Below are 21730 nucleotides of genomic sequence, written 5' to 3' on the forward strand. Positions count from 1 at the left end.
TTTACAAAGTTTCAAAAAAAAAACCTTGAAAATTAAAAGGTGGAAAAAAAAAAAACCTTATCACACACATCCAGGAAACGCAGCCCCGTGCACCGCCTGCTCCGGGATGGGCAGAAGACCGGGGCTCCGGGGGATGGATTTGGGGGCGCCCGGGGGGCTCCCCGGGTGTGAGTCGGGGTCCGCGGCGAGGCCAATCCCCTCCCTTGACCCCTATGGACGCGCCCTCCGCCCGGCCCGTGTGGACGGTCCCGGCCATTGTTTGCGGGGGACGCCTGTTAGGACGCATTGTTTTGGCTGTTTCCAACTTGCCCTGGCCCCTCCCGGGCCATCGCAGGGGACCTCGCGCCGGTCCCCTCCCCTCCGCCCGCCCCCCACGGGCGACGCCGCAGACCGGGGGACCTGCCCGGCAGAGCCACCAACTTTTCAGGAACAGCCCCCCACCCCCGCAGCCCCCGGGCTCCCTCCGGCCGGCCCCCCGCTGCCGAGCCAGAGGAGGGGACTCCCCGCCCCCGGCCATCCTGACTGCTCCAGGAGTGAGTGTGATGGTACAACACTGTGCACACCGGGGCTCGCCCGGCACCTCCTCGCGGGCGGAATGGCCCTGCAGAGGGTGGGGAGGGGGCGCCCGAGAGGAGCGGAACAGAGTGGGGACGGGGGGGAGGGGGGCGGCCGGCGGGCGGGGATCGCCCGGGGAGAGGGCGAGGTACCGCGCCGGAGACTCGGGGCGGGCTCGGGGGGCCTCGGGAGGGGCGAGGCGGGGCGCCCCCTGGGGCCCGGCGCGGGCGGGGGCGCGCCCCCTTTACCTGCGGCTCCGGCTCCTCGGCCATTTCCTCGCTCGGCGGCGGCCGGGACTGAACTGACACCACACGAGCGAGCCGGGGTTTGAATGAGGAGGGAGCAGGCGAGGAGGGGAGGGGGCGGGGAAGGCGGAGGGAGGGGAGGCGACGGGGAGTTTCTCTCGGCCTTTTGTGCGGACACCTCCCGATTCCGCGCTCGCACCGGCCCCCCAAAAGGGACGGGGGCCACGGGGCCAGGAGCGAAGCCATGCCCCGGGGCGCCTCAGGGCCTCGCGCCTTGAAGACCCCCCCCAAGAGGAGCGCCCCTCACCCCTCCCCACCCCCGCCCCCGCCCGGAGGATTTGGGGGCCGGGCTCACCTCGCGCGCGGGGCTAAGGTGAGCGGGGCGGGGGTGCGCACGGGGGGCAAAGGCGCGGGCGCCCCCTACTCGTCCGCGCGGGGACAGTGCAGGCGCGGGGGGTCCCTAGAGCCGCAGGGGCGCGGCGCGTCCGGCGCAGGGGGACTGTTGGGTCAGAAAGTGCTCAGGGAGCAGCTGTTGCGCCCTCCCTCGGCCCAGCGGCGCGGAGACGCCCCGCCTCCTGCCTTCACCGGCCGTGCGGCCCCGCCCCCCGAGGCCCCGCCCCGCGCCCATGTGACCCGCGCAGGCGCGCCCCTGCCCCGCCCACCGCCGCGGACCCCGCCTCCGGGACGCGAGCGAGCGGACGAGCGCGCGCCCTCCATGCTCTCGCCTTGCGACTCCCGCGCACGCGCGCGCCTCTCACCGCCCCCGCACCCCCCGCCTCCCGCCATCCGGCTTAACGTGGCCCGCGCGCGCCCCGGCCGTTCCAGTGACAGGTACGCGGGGAGGGGGCCACGAGGGCGGCGCGCAGGCGCAGATCCAGGCCTCTGCCTCGCCGCCTCCCCCTCCTTGCAAGGTGTGCCCGGGCGAGGGGAGGGGCTGGGAGCCAGAACTCCTGGATCATCCAGAATTTCCAACAAAAAGGTTTTACCCCCGTTTGGGTAGGTTAGAAGGCAGCCGTGCACAAACATTTTTTCAGATTTCCTTCAAGTGTGAGGAAGGCCGATGAGATAAGATGATTAAAATTTTTTTAATTAGTGTCTCCATAAAGCTATCCTTTAATTGTTGTTGTTTTTCTCAAAGGGCTGGGCTTGCGCTGCTACGATAACTTGAGATTTCTAAACTTGGCCTAGGTTCCAAGAATCCACTTGGCTTTGATAGAAATCCACGCGGATGAAACGGACTTAAACTGGGGACAAAAAAAAAAAAAAAGAAACTAGCATTGCCCCCTCCGCCCCACGCCCAACTCATTTAGTTTCCCAACTGTTCTTTTCCTTGCTCACAAAAAAAGAAAGGGTTATGATTCGGAAACCCTGTGATATTTCCCCATTTTAAGTATGCGCCAAGGAGGGACCAAAGAAGCAACAATCACATCCACAAGTTTTCTGCCCCAAGATGCAAACGAATGCAAATATAAACGGTGCTATGCAAGTCACCACAAACAAAACAGCCAAGTATTTGTTTTATTGGCCTTTGGTGATTCCAAAATGGAAAAACTTAAAACATATCAAGAAAGGCACTTAAAGTATATATTTAATGAGTCGGGAATTGGGGGAAAGCACTACATAAACGCTCCGCTCGTGAGCAATGCAATCCTTAATAAATAGGAAATGTAACTTGCAAGACAGCTTCTTAGCAAAGGGGAAGAGTTTGCCAAGTGTGATGTTTTGCTGTCATTTTGTATATAACTACTAACCCCACATATGGTCTGGTTAGTCTTTTTTAAAAGGAAGTGAACCAATTACTTACCCACACTTAATTAATTAGCAGTGCCAGAAGTAGACTCTTAGGCCAGAATTCTTTTTTTCTCACTCAGGCACACTGATATTGATCACTTCTAGGACTGGGTTTCCTTTTCTCAAGTTAAAATGAATGCCTTTGTTTAAAATATTTTTTAAAGCCTTATAAATAGTCACATCCTAAAACACAGTCCAAAAACATGCTCTTCATAAACAAGTAACTTCATTTAACTTATCAAAACAAATGGCTTGGAGTATGGCTACAAAACAAAGAAACTATGCACAAGCGGAACCAGGTTGAGTCTTAACACAAGTGTAGTCTCACTCTACATGTTAATGGATAACCTTTGAACTCTGAAACCTTGAATGCTGTAAACACAATAGCACCGATAGTTAAAAATCCTAGTGTCAAAATTGAGCAAAAAGAAAAGTCCAAACTTTTCAGTAGGAATAGGGAAACAATCAAATGTTTTGACAAATAATCGTTTCACTAAGAACAATGAGGCTCCTGGCTCTCAGACCTTGTTGCTACGGAATTATTTTCTGAGCAAAGACGGTTGTGCTTTTCTCTATGCCTTCACAAAGCTACCACTTTGTTAGCATAATAGCATCATATGGTTTGTTAGTCACTGTTTCTCTCCCCCCCCCAAAAAAACCCTTATTATGTTGTAGCTTTTCAAATTGAAAGATAACTGTATTAACTGATCTATCTGCTAAGAGTTTTATCTATGATCCCTGTGTCTGAGCAAAGAAATTACAAAGAACCTTATTCCTGGAGACGAGCCAACAAAACTGGGAAATCGTTGCAAAATTCTGCCAGTGACTGAGCGCTGGGTTGCAAACACATACTGCGTTTTTAAATGGACACAGAGTGATCTGAATTTGCTGTAAGGCTTCTCTGAGACACGTTCTCCCCTCTGAATGTAGAGGCTCATACTTAAGATTTATTTGGAAAGCATGTATAGTTAAAACAATTAAAAATGGAAACTTCAAAAGTAACAAGAGAACACTAGGAAGATTTGGTTTTGTAGTAAAAGCTAAGAACTCATTATTATTGTATGAAATGAAAATTGAAAATCGAACGTTGATCTACATATACTTAGCTCCACCCACGCGCAATCCTGTTTTGCCATCACCCCCTAGCTAGACTCTCTCTCAAGGAGTCAGGTGCTGCAGAGGCGCAGGCGACACAAAGAAAGAATGGAACCCGAAATGTCCCTTCAAATGTGAGCTCAGGCTCTACATATGTTACTCCGGGAAAGGGCGAAAAAGCCCCACTTCACCTCTTTTTAATGTGACAAACATCAGCTACACCTCATTTCCACAATTATCCAAACAGACCAGCCCTCCTTAAGATGCGTTTCCCAGTGAACGCTTATAAAAATCATACCATTATCTCTGATTTAATCCTAGTGAGATGAGACCTCTTCGTTTAGCTAACTTCTGACTTTCCAGATCCTGCCTGCCACAGCAGTGTCAGAGCTAATAACAAAACAAAAAAACCCTTCTCATTTGCTATCTTTAACATTTATTGGAATCATCTTTTGAGACTTAGCCTTAATTAGAAGAACAGAATGCAATACGATCTTCTTATTTCGCAAGTATTTATTTTACTGTGGAACTATTACAGAAAAACGATTTGGAAACCGTATGGAAGTCCCTGGAGCTGAACTAAAGCCAACATAGATACTCGCCTTAAAAGAAGTCAGTGTTCAGAGCAAGAAAACCTGAAAAACTGCAGTGAGGAGTTAGCAGGAAAAGAAAATTGAAAAGTTAGGCAAACCTGCCAGCTTTTGCAAACTACAAAGGACATTTGAGAAGCCACCGGGAGGGGCCCTTTTAACACGACTGAATGCACTAAATTAAGTAGGGAGCTCCAACAACTCCAGGAAACCCCACACTTCTCTTTTCTATTCAGTTTCTTGATCCCACTCAATTCATCTCACAATTTAAACCCGCTATAAAACATAGACTAATCTAGGATAAAAATAAATAGCAGAAATTACCTTTCAGAAGTGGAGGCAGTCTCTGGAACCTGGAGACTCTCTCTGAGCTTGCCAGTCCACCTGGCTCGAAACAATACTGGAAGAGATGGGCTTGCTGGTTTTTACAAGCAAACCAAAAAGGGAGGGGCCAAGAATAAGGCTCAATTTAAATAGAGGTTTAGATACAATCCCGACTTGATTAAATCAATCAATCTTGATAATGTGCCAAGAACACCGTTTATTTTAACTGCGTTTGTCCCATTGGCAAGTTTTGATGGTGCCCTCCCCCCTCTTCAAGCACACTTACTTATGTCTTCCTCTAATATTCTAGATGGTTTTCCAAGGTTGAGTTCACTTAACATGTCGATGTAAATTTTCTTTAAAAATTACGTGTGTCACAGAACTTTCAGAGCGCCTCTTTAAAGCTTTTTGCACTCATCTGATACTCCAAATGGGGAGTTTGGGGATAAGGAAGGAGGGAAGAGGAAGGTAGCTAACAGTTATTGAAATCCCGTCCCCATCCTCATCTCAGTAGATGGAACCATCTTCCATCCACCCACTGAAGCCAAAACCTAGCCGTCAAATTATAATAATCTCATCTCCAGCCCCCTCACACACACACACACCCACCCCACCTTTAATCCATCAACAAACCCTATACAGTGTAATTTCTATTTTAATATATCTCAACTTTGCCCACTTCATCTCTAACACAAGCTCTTATTCTCTGCTGTAAATATATTGAGTGTGCCAGGTGTCTCCAAGATTCTTCCTTTCCAAGTTTGCCTTACATTCTCCACCCATAGCCCAAGAGATCTTTTACAGTGTAAATCAGATCATGTCACCGCCCAGCTTAATGGCTTCCTATCGCCTCAGGAAAAAAGAACAAACTCCTGAGCTCGCCTCACCAGCCCTGAAGATCTGGCCCGGCCTAACTCCCCAGCCTCAAGTCTTGGCAAGCCCTTAGGATTCTAAGCTTCAGCCATCAGGCCTTCTCTCTGACCCACAGCCTTCAGACCTGTGGTTGCCTTTGCCTGGTACTCCCTTCCCTTCCCACTCTTTGGGGAAATGAGCTTCTCTTCTTCCCAAAAGTGGTTAAACCTGTGCTCTCTGGTGGGGGGGGGCTCTGACAAGGTGCCGGAATGTCTTCTCTCTGATCCCTTGGGCTCAGATACTCCTTTTCTGCCTCTTGAAAACCGCATTAATCCTAGAATATTATTTAATCTCTCTGGGTTTCACTTTCCTCATCCACAAAATGGGGTGATGAAGAAGAAGAAGAAGAGGAGGAAGAGGAAGAAGAAAATCTTGAAAGTTCTCATCACAAGGAAGTAAAATTTGTAACTATGTAAGGTGATGGATGTTAACTAAACTTACTGTGGTAATCATTTCACAATATATACATATATCAAATCATTATGTTGTACACCTCAAAGTTATACAGTGTTATATGTAAATTATATCTCAATAAAACTGGAAAAAGAAGAAATATATATAATTATTTATGTAAATAGTAATGTATTTTTTTGGTGAGGAAGATTGGCCCTGAGCTAACATCTGTTGCCAATCTTCCTCTTTTTTGCTTGAGAAAGATTGTTGCTGAGCTAACATCTGTGTCAGTCTTCCTCTGTTTTGTATGTGGGACACCGCCAGAGAATGGCCTGATGAGTGGTGTGTAGGTCCGCGCCCGGGATCCAAACCTGAGAACCCCAGGCCACCAAAGCAGAGCACACGAACTCAACCGCTACACCACTGGGCTGGCCCCAATATTTGTTTTTATATAAGACTCTTTGGAGAATTAAATGAGACACACCGTGCAAAGTTCGAAGCCCAGATTTTTGGGGGGCCTGGCACTGTTCCAGGCACGGGAGACAGAGCTTACAGTAAGGAACCCACAAAGTCCTTGTCCTTTTAGAATTTATCTTTTAGAGGGAAACAGACAACAGACAGGTATATTTGCAAATGAGAGTCACTGGAGAGGGGGAGATGCCTGCTGTTCTAGATTGGGCCCCCTGAGAGCAGCGGCCTCAGGAAGTCAGGTGGCAGGACTGGGCTAGAGTAGAGGAAGGCTCAGAGCACAAGAGAGCCTGGCTTAGGGAAAGAACTGCAAGGAGCCCAGTGCGTCTGGGGCCCAGCAAGTGAGGACAGGGAGCAGAGAAATAAGGCAGGCCCTCGTAAGGACAGTGGCAAGGACTGGTCTCCGACTCTAATTGAGGGAGCATTTCAGAGACGGTCAGTTCTCCGTCCTCACTGTATTGGCCACACTTGCAGCACTTGCTGGAGTCGGTCCCTTCCTCTTCTGTGAAACACTTCTTCCCTCAATTTGGGACACCTTGTCCTCCTGACTCCCACCCTGGCTGCTCCTTCTCAGTCCATGGGGCTGGTTCTTTCTCCTCTCCCTGACCTCCAGACTTTGAAGGGCCCCAGGGCCCCATGCTGGTGCCTTGTCTTCTTGCTCTTATTCAATCCCCAGGTGATGTGACCCAGCCCAACGGCTCAAAATACCACCTATATGTGGAGGACTCCTAAATTTATATATTTCCCACCCAGACTTCTCCCGCAAGTCCCAAAACATATTTCCAATGGCCTACTCCACCTCCATTTAGCTGTCCAGTAATGAACTGTATAGATTCCACTCTCAGACCCCCTCCTCCTGCAATCCTCCACCACTGAGGGATGCTTAATCTCGTGGAATTGATGAGACTCGGGAAGTGAATGCGGATGGAAAAGAAAGGGTGGGTAGTGAGGCGGGTTAGCCACTGACATTAGATCATGCACACCTCCCTGCCAGGTACCCCCAAAGCTTAAACCCATGCAGTTACATGCATTACCCATTATAGTAATTATTTGTTCCTGCCTGGCCTCCTCCTACTGGACTCTAAACTCCATAAAAATAGTTGACTCTGTGTCTTGTTCTCTGCTGCATCCCCAAACCTAGCATGATGTCTGCCTATAGCCGTCATCAGTAAATGTGTTCAAAACAAATGAATATGGAACTGAATAATGATACCCAGAACTCAGCTGCAGTGAGTTCCGGTGGGAAGGGAATTGACATTTGGGTCTTCAGGCCAGTCACTGGGGTCTTGGCTCAGTTTCCTCATCTGTAAATTGGGGATAACCTCGACTTGGCCTGCCTCATTGGACAGTGGGTTTGCCCCATGTCATACCGCAGGGGAAGCTCTGTGTTGTACAAGAGCAAAGAGTTGTTTTTATGATGACTCGTGAATACTGAGAATCCACTCCACACAGGCCTCCACTTGTGTGTAGGGCTCGTCTTTGAATATACCTGGCACTCCAGTCTCGGCTCCCCCGACGACATTACATTAGACCCGAAACCCGACGCCTTCCGCAGCTGGCTGGGAAGAGCATTCAGTCTGTGACCTCGCTTTTCTCCATTCCTTCTTCTCCCCCTTTCAGATGAGATAAATGGTGTAGGAAGTGGTTTGTATTGTTGGTTGGTTAGGAACTTTATTTTGTCTTTTGATCTGAATCAGAGGGTTAACTCCATCAAGAGTGGAGACTTGTCCAGGCTCACATGTGGAAGTACCTCCTGCATTTCTCTGCCTGGGGATGGGTTGGGTGGACTAGAGCACTGATATTCCAAAAAGCGTCTATGCCAAATGCAGAGCCACCACGCCCAGAGGCTAGCAGGTAAGCGCGAACATTTACTGGGTTCTCAGTGTGTGCTTTCCACTTTGTAACTCCTTTAATGCTCCTAACAACCGTGTGAGGCAGCACCTATGTTTTTCTATGTTTTAGATGAAGAACCTGGGCACAGAGGGATTAACTCAAGGCCACTGCTCTGGGAGTCTAAACTCAGCCCCTGCCTCTAGGGGCTTTGTCCTTATCCACGGATACAGGGCCTCCCTCACGTCATGGTCCCCTGCCTGGGTCTCCAACCTCAGCTCCTATCTCCCCATCTCTCCCCTCACTGTCCTTCACCACAAGGGCCTCCTTTCCTGCAGGAAGTGGCCAAGCCCCACCCCTCCACCCCCTGGATATCCCTGGGACCTTGAACCATGCCTAGCTCATAGTAGATGCTCATTAAATACTAGATGAAAAATGACTAAATGATTCCTGTGTGCCGGACACTTCACATCCATTATCTCATTACATTCTCCTAGTAACACAATGAAACGGCTATTTTTGGTCTTGCTTTCAATGCAGAGAGGTTCAGTATGCATTCAACCAACAGAAGGCACACCTACTACGTGAGGTGCCTGGCATTTTTCCCACATGCCAGGGATACAACTGTAAAGAAAGTGAAGTCTGTGTTTACACAGCTACCATTCCAGCAGAAGCGCACACTCACACCTCAGTCACACTGATCCTTCCAAAAGTTAAATCTGAATAGGTCAGGGCCCTGCCTAAAACTCTAATGTCTCTTAGAATAACAACAAAATTCCTGGTAACATGGATGGCAGGATCTGGGGAAGCTTGAGAAGACTGGATTTTATTCTAAGAGCCCGGGGAAGCCAGGAAAGCAACTGGAAGTAAAACTGACAGAACTATGAACTTCAAATAAGTGGTTCTTTCTTGAGATTATCTCCTGAAAGATCTCAGCCTTGTGAAACAAGGAGGACGTGTCAAACTTTAAGAAGTTGTCGTCCTTTTTCTTCAAGCTGACGTTTTCCTCTCCTTGTATCCCCAAACGATCGTAGAATCAGAGCTGTTCCTGATAAGCATGCTGGCACTGGGCTAGCTATAATCTTATTAATCTTCACTCCTTTAGTTATTACGGTCTTTTCTTTAAAAAGAGGGAACTGAGGCTCGGGATGGATAAGCAGCCTGCCTGAGGTCCCACAGCTAAAAGTTTGTTTCCCTACCTTCCAGAGGACACGGAGGCCAATGGGCCATTTGAATGCAAGGTCAAACCCCAGCTCTGTCACTGACCTAAATTTCCTCACTTCTAAAAATCTCCACTGATGCACATTTCTCGACACTCTATTTCCTGAATGTTCACCAGTCAGCCATGTGTGGCTCTCGGGCAAGGTTGAAACATCCTCACGCAACATTCCGCCCCTCCCCCCATTCTGGAAAGGCAGTATTGCACTTGCTCGCCCCAGGGCTAGTCTCCTCCCGCCTGTCACTCCCTTGCGTTCTTGGTGTACCTGCTTTGTGCAGCTCCGTCTTCCCCGATAGACTGCAAACTTCCTTTGAAGGTAGGGAAGGAAAGTCATGCAAATTTATGTCCCAACAGCAATTAGCAGAGTGCTTTTTGCACAGAACTGGGAGGCAATGAATGTTTGTAAAATGAAAATGTCCTAGATGAGGGCTCAGCTTTCCATGCCTTCCTTTCCATTGCCCCTCGGAGCTGATCAGTTAGCGAATCTTACAGACCCTGTCATCCTGATCTCTTTCAAATGCGCCCTTTCCTTTCTCTTCCCATCATCCTCACTTCTTGTTTCCTTCGGATCCCTGGAATAATCTCTGAACCAGTCCTCATGTACCTGTGCCTCCTAGCCCAGAATACTTTTTCCTCAACGCCACAAATAAGCATCCTGAGACTGCCCTGTGCAAAAATCTCCAATTTTACCAAAATAAGTCATAGTTCCCTCTCTTGGATGGAAGACTACACCATGGCCCTAGCCAACCTTTCAGCCAGATTCAGTCCGTAAACACTGACGGACCACTTCCTTGTCCCGGGCACTTGGCTAGACAGTAATTAACGAGTGAGGTACAAAGCAAACTAGATTCCTGCCCTCGTGGAGCTTAAGTTTTAATAGGAGAAATAGACATTAAACAAACTAAAACATAAATAAATAGATAAGCATATAATTACGGTACCTATCCTAGAGAAATAACCAGTGAGGTACACAAAGAAACATACACAAGGATGTTCACAGCAGCATTGTTTATAACAGTGAAAAGCTAGAAACAACCTACATGTCCATCAAAAAGAAAATGGCCACATAAACTATGGTATATCCAAATTTAATAGAGACAGCAGTTGGAAAGAATGAAGTAGTTACTGCCACATGAACTCACGTAGCTAGATCACCAAGACATTGTGAAGTAAAAAAAAAAAAAAAAATCAAGCTGCAAAAAGGTATGCCATTTTTCTTTAAAATGGTATATTTTGATATATGATATATTTTTCTAAAGAAATGATATATTTTCTAAAGAAAATAATGTATATGTGTATAATATATAGGATGTATGTATGTGTATACATACACACAGATCATAAGAAATATATATGCTGATCATTTCACCATATATACAAATATTGAATCAGTATGTTGTGCACCCGAAACTAATATCCTTAGTGTTATGTGTCAATTATATCTTGATAAATAAATAAATAAGAAATGTACGTGCAAATACATGAATAAAAGTTGGGAAGATCCATACCAAATGTGGTTAATTCTCAAATGTGGGCAAGGAGCAGGATAGTTTGGTGGTAACTAAATATTTTGATCTTTTTTTTCTTGCTTGCTTGCTTTTTTTGGTGAGGAAGATTGTCCCCAAGATAACATCTTCCTCTATTTTGTATATGAGACACTGCCACAGCATGGCTTGATGAGCAGTGTGTAGGTCCACACCCAGGATCAGAACCTGTGAACCCTGGGCCACCAAAGCAGAGCATGTGAACTTAACCACTATACCACCCGGCCCCAACTCTAAATATTATGATCTTTTTACATGTAAAGCATATTCATATTTTACCTGTATAATTAAACATTAGTTGCCTATTAACATAGATTCCAAATTGTGTTAAATACCCTGGGGAATAGAAAATGGGGAAGAAGACTTAGGATTTCCATATACTGCTTTTGGATAAACCATTCTCTACTTACCCACCTCTTTGTTCTATTCATGCTGCCTGTCCCACCCTGACTTTGAATGTCCCCAAACCCGCGTGCCATGTATATGCAAAAATCAACCTACAGACATCCTACCCATGCCCCAAGGTCCACTCTAAACGCCACCACTCCCTCCTCATTCAGTCACTTTTTGCTCAATGCCTCCTTTATGATACTTCTGGATTATGCCTAGCCCTGGATATGTGTGTTTGTCTTCCCACCTGAATGGACTGCAGAGTCCTCAAAGGGAAGGCCAATTTCCTCCACGTCGTGGAATAGTGGCTGGCACATAGGCAGTATCCCAATATTTAGCTACTCTACTTAATTAAATAATCTCCCTGGATTCTTTCATTCACTCATTCATTTCCTCTCTCACTCAGCCAATATTTATGAAGCACCTACTATGTACTAGGCACTGTTGTAGGTGCTGGGGATGCAGTAGGAAAGCAAACCAATCAAAATGCCTATCCTCATGGAGTTAACATTTAATGTGATGGTGTATTAAATGATAAGTGCTATGGAGAAAAATAAGGGGGGAGGGCCAGGGAGTCAGGGAGGGGAGGGGATAAGTGGGGGTGATGAAAAATAGGCTATTCCATGACGTCTTCACAGGTGGAGACATCTGAGTAAAGATCTGAAGGAGGTGACAGTGGGAGCCATGTGGAGTTCTGGGGAAAGACCATTCCAGGTCAAGGGATGGCATGCAAAGACCTGCATCACTGTGCCCAGCAAAGAAGTCAGCATGGATTGTGACTGGTGTGGGATAATAAGACCAGTCAGAAAATGAGGATGGAGGAGACGAATACTGATTGCTTGGGCCTTTGGGGCATTTTAAAAACCGCATTTACTCTGAATGAACCTGACAGCCACTGAGGGATGATAACCTGGCTTGGGTATTAAGAGGCTTATTAAACCAAGATAAAACTAAGAGTAAGACAGCCTCCTTTGCTGAAATCACTCAGATATTTAAGTGTGTCCATATTTTCAGATTACTTTTACAACAACAACAACAGCGATAATAGTAATAGAAGAGATAAGAAGGGTAAGAAGAGGGAAAAATAAAACAATTTCTTGAGCCCCTGCCAAGTGCCAGAGTCTTAAGTGCACTCACCAAGACAGACCCGTTGAGTTCGTTCCCATTAACTCCACATCCGATTTATCTAATCATGGTGTTATTTAGTTCTCCTGGTAACCTATATATTTAAATTAATGTGGCAGATGAGGAAACTGTGGCCATCAGAGGTGAACTCACTTTCTCACTTACTAACCTCTAACTTACTGGAGGTTCTACAAGAATAAAGTGGAATTCTAGCCTGATCTAATTCCAAAGTCCATGCTGACTCATGCCATTCTTTTCTGGACTAAGTGGTTGACCTTGGCCTTAGGAGAACAGGGAATGATAGCAATCATTGATTAAGTACTTACAGGCCAAGCACATTATCTGCACCATTTCTGGATACCCAGGCAGAGTCAGTACCCCCACTGCCCAGGTTAGAAAGCTGCATCTCTCGACAGTGATATGGGGCGTGGGTGAAGGGCTGAGCTCTTGAATCTGGCTTTCTGGGTTCCAACCGAGACTCTGGGCTACCCAGCGGTGTGGCCTTTGCCGCCTCTCTGGCGCTCCCTTTGCCTGTGTTCTTCTCATTTTACAGATGGAGGTCAGACTACTCACTGACAGGTGTATTTGGGAGGAATAAAGAAGTCCTCGCTTGTAAAATGCTTTGGGGAGAATCTGGCACATAGTAAGTGCTCAATTAAGACATGCCATTATTATAAAGACCATTGCCCATGGTCACAGAAGCTGGCCAGCACACAAAACCAGGTCTGTCCCTAACCAGTGCAGGGCCTGGCAGGGTACTTACTCAAGGGTTGGAAAAGAGAAGCAAGTGTGTTTATAGCAGGCGAGGGAGACAGTCAGATTTGGACCTGGATTTGTCCACTCCAGAACCTGGGTAGCTCTCTATCATCAGCTAGACCACCTAGTGTAGACAAAGCAAGTGGTATTCTTGGAAGAAACATACCTGGATCTGGGTGATCCTCACGGAAGTTGAGAGACGGCCTGCCTTTCAGTGTTCCTCCGGCATCTTCTCCAAACGGGAGGTCAAGGGAGACCCCTAAAGGAGACAGAGTCAGAGGTGAGTGGCAGCAGGAAAGGACATGGAATTGATGAGCTCCAAGTCTCCTGCCTATAGGTGTGCCCTCTTAAGCCACACCCTCAAACAGGATACTGGGGTTTAGGGAAAATGCTGGAGAGGGGATTAAGGTCAGAGCCACACCCTAATGGGCGTAGAGTAACCAAAAATTCACAAGTCTAGACTAAAGATGGACAGCTGCCCTAAAGTTCAGTGGGGTAACTGATCCAAAGCCATGTTAGTTGGCTACTTCACTGCAGCTGATGAGCGGATGCCCAGCAGCTCCCAAGATAACATAGTAGATTTCGCAGAAACTGGAACCGAATAAAATGTCGCCCTCAGAGTCTGCCTGGATTCAAATCCTGCCTCCCCTGCTCAGCTGCTGGGAGGCCTCAGCCCGATGACTTAACCTCTGCCTCGCCTGTAAAATGGGAGTAACAATGTCACCCAGTGCGTCGGGTGCTTTTGAGGGTTAAATGAGCTAATGGCAGCGAAACCTTAAAACTGTGCCTGGCACGTGGCAATCACTCAATAAACATCAACCAAAATGGCATTAGCCATTATTCTCTCTGGATGTCTCCCTGTTCTGAAGCAGCCTTTTGACTTAACTAATCCCTTTGGCTTCTTTGACAACTTTTTTAAAAATGTTGTTAGCACATTTTGTTGACATATTTTTAGGAATACCAAGCCTGCATGTCCTCCCCAAAATACTTTAAGAGATTATGTTTTGTTCCCACTTGTCTTGAGGAACGAGACTTCAGTATCTTTGAGTAGGATGGAAACAGTAAAAAGCAAATGGTAGTGGAACCATCTTTCCTGAAGTTCTTACAAAAAAAAAAAAGAAAAGAATTAAAGATTCAGATGCTGGGCTTTTAAAAATCACCTTGCTAAGTATTTTCTTATCAAGTTTCTTTTGCTCTCTCTCTCCCATAAACACGACAGTAATGAGATAGTTTTTCTTTCCCCCTGCCTCCAAAAAAAAAAATCTGTCACACAAATTTCTCCAAACCAATACAACTGAATTTGCTACAAGGATTTGTAACTGATACGTTATATTCTTTAAACAAAATAAGAACGCTATGAACAGAAAGAAACCGTTTCTGAAGCAGTTTTATTTGTAGTCAACAAATAAGAACAACGTGTCCCCAAGGAAACAAAGTAGAATTTGGACTCGAAGCTAAAATGGCTCTGCCTTAATCCTCTGTTACCCAGTTCTATGGGGCTGCGTTTACAGGAAATGCCTGCCACCAGCAGTTTTCTGCTAGTTTTCAACCGTATTTTTGCATCATCAACTCAGCCATATAGAAATAAATAAAATACTCAGCTTTAAAAAAAAAACCGTAAAGGAAAGGAAGAGAATGCTGACCTGTTCATTCCTACCCTCTTCAGGATGGGTAGAGAGGCAAGAAGGAAGCAGGCTCCCCGCCCCCTGCAGGACTGGCTTCCCGGCCGTGTGGAAACTCTCTCATTACCACATTTTCAACAAGTAGACCGGTTTCGTCGTTTAATCAAAGTTAGTTTGTGGTTGTTTGGCAGTCTGCGCATGCCGTGTTTTTACAGCTATAGAAAATGTGTATTTATTTATTTTGAAATGGCTGTGACTGTATGACAAACATAAGCCAGCCTTAGCCAATGATTTATAAGAGCTCTGAAAAGCACTGCCTTTAAACATTTTAATAGAGGCTCTCTCATCCTTTGTAAGTGGAAGTGTAAATTGGTACAGTCCTTTTGTAAACATCTCAGTGAGACAAGTCAAGGGCCTTACAAATGTTCATACATTTGGGTGCAGCAATAACACTCCTGGAATCAATCCTAAGAAAATAGCCCTAATCAGGGAAAAGGTGTTATGAACAAAGATATTCATGGCAACAAGATTTACTGTAAGAGAAAGAAAAATACACACGCACTCTTTCTCTCCACATATATGTGGATCACACACATAGAAGAAGGGTTAATCATTCAAGTTATTCTCTACTCTTGCACACAGCCATTTCGAAATTAGAAAGTTTTGAAAAATATGCCAGTGAGAAATAGCTATAATAGCAAATGGAAAAATCATGATGCAAAGCTGTACTTTTAATAAACTATAAATCTTTATATTAATAAGCAAAAAGGGAGGATATAGGTATACATAAAGATATTAAAATTGATTTTAATACAGACTGGGTATTAGGTGATACCAAGAACTCACTATTCATTCATTAGCTGTGATAATGGCATCATGGCTTATTAGAAAAAATGAGTATATTTTTTAGAGATAGATACTGAAGCCTACAGGAGAAGAATGACATGATATGTTGGAATTTGGAATTCTTTAGCAAATGTAAAAAACAGGAAAATTGAAGCAAAGTGGTTATATATCTTGAAACAGCACAACTGGGTGTTGGGTATGGGGGGTTCATTTTCCTATTTTCTCTACTTTTGCATACATTTCAAAATTTTTATTAAAAATTTTTAAACGGTTGTTTAATAATGGGATATGCATGACCTCTTTCTACCTCCCATTTTTTCTCAAGGTATTTTCTATAATATCCCTGTATTACCTTTGAAATAAAACAAATGAACATGTATTTTACCAAAAGAAAGTAAACATAAGAGTTGAGAATCCCACAGAGATGTTTTCATTGCTGTGTGTTAGTAGAGAAGCCTCAGAATGCTGTGATAAGCCTGTGTACCTTAAAATGTGAGCTCATAAATGGTCCAAACCCTCTCTGTGGGACAGCACCGTGCCATCTGAGACTATGCTGTAAATATGATCAGCTGATAAGAAGGCCAGCTGCGACGAGCCATTTTAGAGATTAGAAACCATTTAAAAACACACACACACCTCCTCTTGCCTCTTAAATGTTAAGTGGCAAGATACTCCGGTTTTATTTCTCAAGTTTCATGCAATAATCATGTAAGCAGCAAGCAGCACAGAGTTCCACATACCGCCAAGCTGACTCAGAAGGAAGGGTTCCACATTCCTTAATTAGCAGCATCAGAAAAGCACCACTTCCTGCTGTGGAGTTTCCCATTTCATCCAGCTACTCAGTTGGCTCAGCACACCCCACAAGTTCATGTAGAGGATTTCCATCAAGTCTGGACACAAAGATAGTGTTAGTTACGCTACAATTCTTTATTAATCTACTTTACTTTGTTTTTGTTTTATTTTATTTTGTTCTATTATACTCCATTCTATTGTATTCTAATTTTTGCAGATTGAAGATGTCTGTGATGACATTATGCATCTTCTTCTTTGTTTCCAGACCTCCTGGACACCCTGCATATATTGAGACCACAGTTGGGAGCAGAATAAACGCTTCACCAACTTGAAAGTATAGTTCTTTCGGTTATTAACAGTCAAACAGATTCAAAAGTCCTGGGCCAGAAGTTTCTTTTTTAGTACCAATTACTTAAATTAAGTTTCTGATTTGTATTAAAGTTCTCTGGAAAAACTCACACAGGACGCAAGAGCACGAGGAAGATTTCCAAACAAGATTACATGGTTTTCCAATGTGACATATTTGATCATCTTTGAAAAGGCAACATTAATGGAAATGTCAAAGTCTCAGGAAACATTCTCCTTGTAAATATTGGATTTAACCGTTGCAACAATTATTTACTTTGAACTTCAGAGGTTTTAAAGAAATGTAAAATAACCTTAAGGAGGTGATTGGCAGATTTGACAGATACTTTAAAAAAAACTATTTGGAAAACATTATTTTTGCTTTTCGAGGGATTCTAAATTGGTTGTGCGACGCATTATCCCCTTTTCCCCTTTTAGTCCTCATCCTTAAACTACATCTTTTCTTTTTCTCTTTGACCACCAGTTTGATAGATTTATATTTGGTTTTTAATTAAGTACCATAGCTGCAAGTAAGAGGATAGATAAGAAAAGCCCATAGTCTTAAGCCCCAAGAAAAAGCAAATGTTTGCCTTAGTGGCAAACTAGCCTTCTCAAGGACCTGAGAGAAGCAAAAAAGGTCTACTTTGGAATTTTATTTCTTCTGAAGACATCTTCTGGCGTTTGAGAACGTCTGAGGCTGTTTTGTGGGACAGACCAACCCTTGATTGGATCTCTTAAGAATGAAAGCCTTTCCTTTTGACCACAGAGAGTGATGAATTACTTCTAACACTACATGATATTTATGATGAAAAATATACTTTAAATTTCATTTCCTTTAAATAACAATTATGTCAAGTTGAGTCCAGAGCCAAGGGCACTGGCTTAAATTAAACAGACCTTGGGCCTTTGGTGTTCTTGGGTCATGCAAGAGCCACAGATGGACTCTAGCCTGACTCAGTTTCCCTCCTTATGTCACAAGACACTCTGAGGGTGCATGTAAAGGGCCCCATGACTATGATATCATCTTTATGGAGATATAAAGATGTCATAGATGTTTTTCTTGAAAATAATGTTTATAAAAAAGTACACTGTAAGATATAATACTGATCCCAAGAAGCTGTCTTCTCTCACCTTCAAAGAAATCAAGATAGAAATAAAATTGTTCTTATTAATATTTGTGGATATTATTCATATCTAAGTGAGAGTTTTGCTTGTGAAAAAGGATGATATCTGAATTCACTCTAAAGTTTTAGATTTCTGCCCTGTTTACTTTTCCAAGTTATTAAAGATTTTATGTCTCTTAGTTTTCAAGTATGCAGCAAAATATTGTAAATCCATCAGAAAAACACTGGAATTTTAACCTGTAGTAATTCAAAGCTGCTCCTTTGAATGCAGGGTACCACCATTCACAGTATAGTCTATTGTGTTCTGTTTACATAGAATGCAGTGTGAATGGTGCCCACCTGGAGTTGGTCAATGGACTGAAATAATCTTAGCAAACTCGTAATAGTTTGGGCACAACCACTGCTCCTTCATCATCCAGCTGGGCCTGCTTCTGGTGCCACGGTCTGTTAGATAGTGACCTACGAGACCTCCTGGCCTTGTTGATATTTCTTCACTTATCAGTGGATCATTAGTTGGAGTATTTCCTTAGTCATAGAGACTGGCAGTTTATTGAGATGTTCTCAGTAGGAACTACATTTGAAGATAACCAAATGCTGACTTAAACATGAATGTGAAAAAAATATACTCTTTCTTCTTGAGGATTTAAGATTGTTTTGGTATTTTGTGATTCTTAAACTTTTAGCTGTTTTTAAGAGTGGTGATCTGATTTTTTAAAAAAATCTTTCCTATAACATTTGAATGTTTAATTCTTTTGAAAACATTTACGTTTTTCTGACCAGCCAACAACACTTAATATCTTCAGTAGTTTCTAAGATTAAGAAAATAGGAGACAGCTAGAGAGATTTGGCAAACAAGTATGTAATAATCTGGCAAGGAGATTCTTGGGCAAGAGTATATGGGTTTGAGTTTATTGCAACACTTGAAAGCAATTAAAATGAGTTTTTTTCCCCCTCAAACTTATTTTTGTCCTTTGTATTTAAGCACATACAGGCATACAACTGAAAAATAACATTACAAGAATAAATGCATCCTTAAGCTGATCACGTCAAGAAGCTACTGCCAGGGGGTCTTTAGGGACTATTAGGAATGTCTGTAATCCACTCCCAGGCTTATTGTAGGTGTCAAGACCAACTCTTTAAGAAAAACTAATCAGATCCTCACTATTCAAATTTAATTTATATTGTTGACTTGATATAGAATATCCTACATAGTGTTAAAAATACCATCTTCCAAACTGTGGGGACAGACACTGAAATGATATCTATGCGGTTAAACTATGGTAAATGTGTGTTGAACAAATGTAAATAGAATGTAGTAGCAGCTACTGTTGATGAAGCTGAATCATTCGGGATAATTCTGCAGTCAGCTAGAAGAATGCTGTTCTTAGTTCTATGTACCTGCCATATTTTAAACACAACAGTGGTCAAATTTTATAATATCACTTCAAAAAGGTTAGAGGATACACTCTACGATGCAATGTACAATCCTTAAAAAATACTTTTTGATTTTTATGGTTAGAAAACCTTTTCTCATTATAGGAAGTTTGAAAACTGCAGAAAACACCCATAAACCCAAGCTATAACACCCAGAAACAACCACAGTTCCTATGTTGGTGTGTTTCCTTGTAGCTTTTTAAAAATAGCCTAGTACGTGGTAGTATTCTCCTTTTTTTCATCTGATTGTTCACAGTGATGATTTTTCTCACGTTTTAAAAATAATATTAGCCTCGTAAATCACGTCTTGTTTTCTTTCTCTTATAAAAACTTACAAAGTACACACGCTGCACACACTCCTATCTCCCCTCACCACCCCCTACAACCCATTTTGGTTGGGCGGGATGGGGCAGAATCTCTCTGAAAAGTGAAACAGAAAAAAACAATGGTTTCACTGACAGTTGAATTAAAACCCTAACAGGTAAAGACTATCACACCACTGAAACTCCTTTTTTCTCTGCATCTTAAGAGATTTCAGAGCAAATTATCCAGGAATAAAGGCCACAAAAAGGATATTCACATTGTAAAGGAAAACTAAATTGACAGGGTAATTATCTCCTTTAAACAATCTTTGCTCTGGTCATAGTAGTGACCCCTAGGGAGGGGCCCTGGGAGGCTGGGGGACCACAGTAGGAGGGGGACTGGCTTTTTTCTGTGTCCCCCTTGTACCTCTTGAATTTGATATCAGAAGCAGGTATTAACTTCTTAAAAAAATACATATGTAGATTTTTTTAAGTAGAGTAATACATGTGTCTGCATTATCATCTTTAGGGACCAAGCTCATCAAGTAAGAAGCTTATCACCTCTGTTTCTCAATACATGAGGTCTTTTCACTCCTCTCTTCTCTCCTTTCCACTCCAGAATCAAAATTTGTTTGGGGTGAGGGGGAGAGGTGCACAATAACTAAAAATAGGACACCTGCTCCATTTCTTCCATGAGTAAATTGTCAGAAAAGCCTTGACAAGGCCCCCAAAACTAGATTATCTATCCACATAAGATATAAACACCTAAAGATATAAATATAAACACATAAATATATGAAATGAATCTTTACAGCATCTGTATGGTTTCTATTCCAAGCGTTTTTCACGCATTCGCCGGCAGATCCGGCCTCGGAGATGGTGAATCGGCTGCCACAGGTGAACTGATGTCCGATTCGCCGCAACCCGGAGGGAGGTGCCATGCGCTGCCACGCGAGCGCTGCTTCCGGGCACCTGCGTGCGGATGCGCTGTCTCGACTCCCTCCTACTTTACCGCGGGTGTGATTAATTTAGACATTTTCTGAAGCATTTCTTTAAATCCATTCTCTTCCTGAGTCAATATGGGCTTTCCTCATCCTATTTCCTTGAAATATTTCCACCTCACGTGGATGAGCAATTGCGCTTGAGCACAGTTTCTTCCGGAACACACAATGAATAATAGGTGCTTACATAGATGTGAAAAGATGTACAATGTGAGCTTCCCTTCCAAAATGACAAGTGATTCTGGTTTAATTCGCAGTATTAAATGTTGCAAGATTTGTAATGTGACATAAAACGTGAGAATCTACTATAGGGCACCTCGTACGTATTTGTCTTTCTCTATTCTATTTCAATCTGACTGTCTGTCTGGCTTGGAGAACTAGCCAGGGACCCAGGAAGTCATCAACACCACAGGCAAGCAGGGCAGACTCCTGAAACCGGAGTAGTAACAGAATCGGTCCTGACCGAACACACCAGACTTGAGTGACAAAAAGTTTGATTGTGTAATTTTCTCAGTAAGGTGAGGCTGGTCCCATGTTTGCTTATTACATTCTAGAAAACGTTTTTAATGCGTTTTAGATTTTTCCCCACTAAGTACTTTTGGCTTGTTAACACGGCTTGAACCGTTGCGCCTTATTATGAGGTTGTATTTTGAGAACGTGTGGTGAAAGTTGGGATTTTTTTCTTCCTCCTCCTTTTTTTCCCTACTGCTTTAAAAACAAGATAAGCCTGTATGCAAATAGAGTCCGTGGTAACCACAGTAACATTCTCGACTTTATTTATTGAATAGAATTGCAGTCTTCCTTCACCCGATTAAGCTCTATTTGCATACCTTTAACATTAGAAACATTTATTCCAGCAATGAGTCATTTGAGACATCTTCTGGGTTTATAGCTCTGAGGCTGGATTCAACAGTACGAATGCCAGAAGAACGGATGTCTTCTGTATTAAAACTTCAGGATCGTTTATGTGCAGGGAGAGACAGAAAGAGAGCCTTTTTTTTAATTCTAAAATTGAAATGTGCCCAAA

The 21730-nt window shown here is 43.9% G+C and overlaps 1 protein-coding gene across 8 annotated transcripts in view; it reads right to left on the reverse strand.

Annotated features, from left to right (window-relative positions):
- The window catches only part of ZNF217 (zinc finger protein 217), a 37970-nt gene extending 22972 nt beyond the window's left edge, over positions 1 to 14998 (reverse strand). For 2 of the 8 annotated variants that reach the window (XR_011430756.1, XM_023626769.2), the window contains exons 1-3: positions 14881 to 14996; positions 13404 to 13496; positions 4601 to 4694 (exon numbers count right to left, since the gene is read on the reverse strand). The gene's annotated coding sequence lies outside the window, so the exon portion shown is untranslated. Of the gene's footprint in view, positions 1 to 803; positions 1408 to 4600; positions 4695 to 13403; positions 13497 to 14880 lie in introns of those variants that run through there. The other 6 variants (XR_011430757.1, XM_070247192.1, XR_011430758.1 and 3 more) reach the window with 3 other exon arrangements.
- Between the last annotated feature and the right edge of the window lie 6732 nt (positions 14999 to 21730).

The sequence above is a fragment of the Equus caballus genome, chromosome 22, assembly GCF_041296265.1.
Source record: "Equus caballus isolate H_3958 breed thoroughbred chromosome 22, TB-T2T, whole genome shotgun sequence".
NCBI lineage: Eukaryota > Metazoa > Chordata > Mammalia > Perissodactyla > Equidae > Equus > Equus caballus.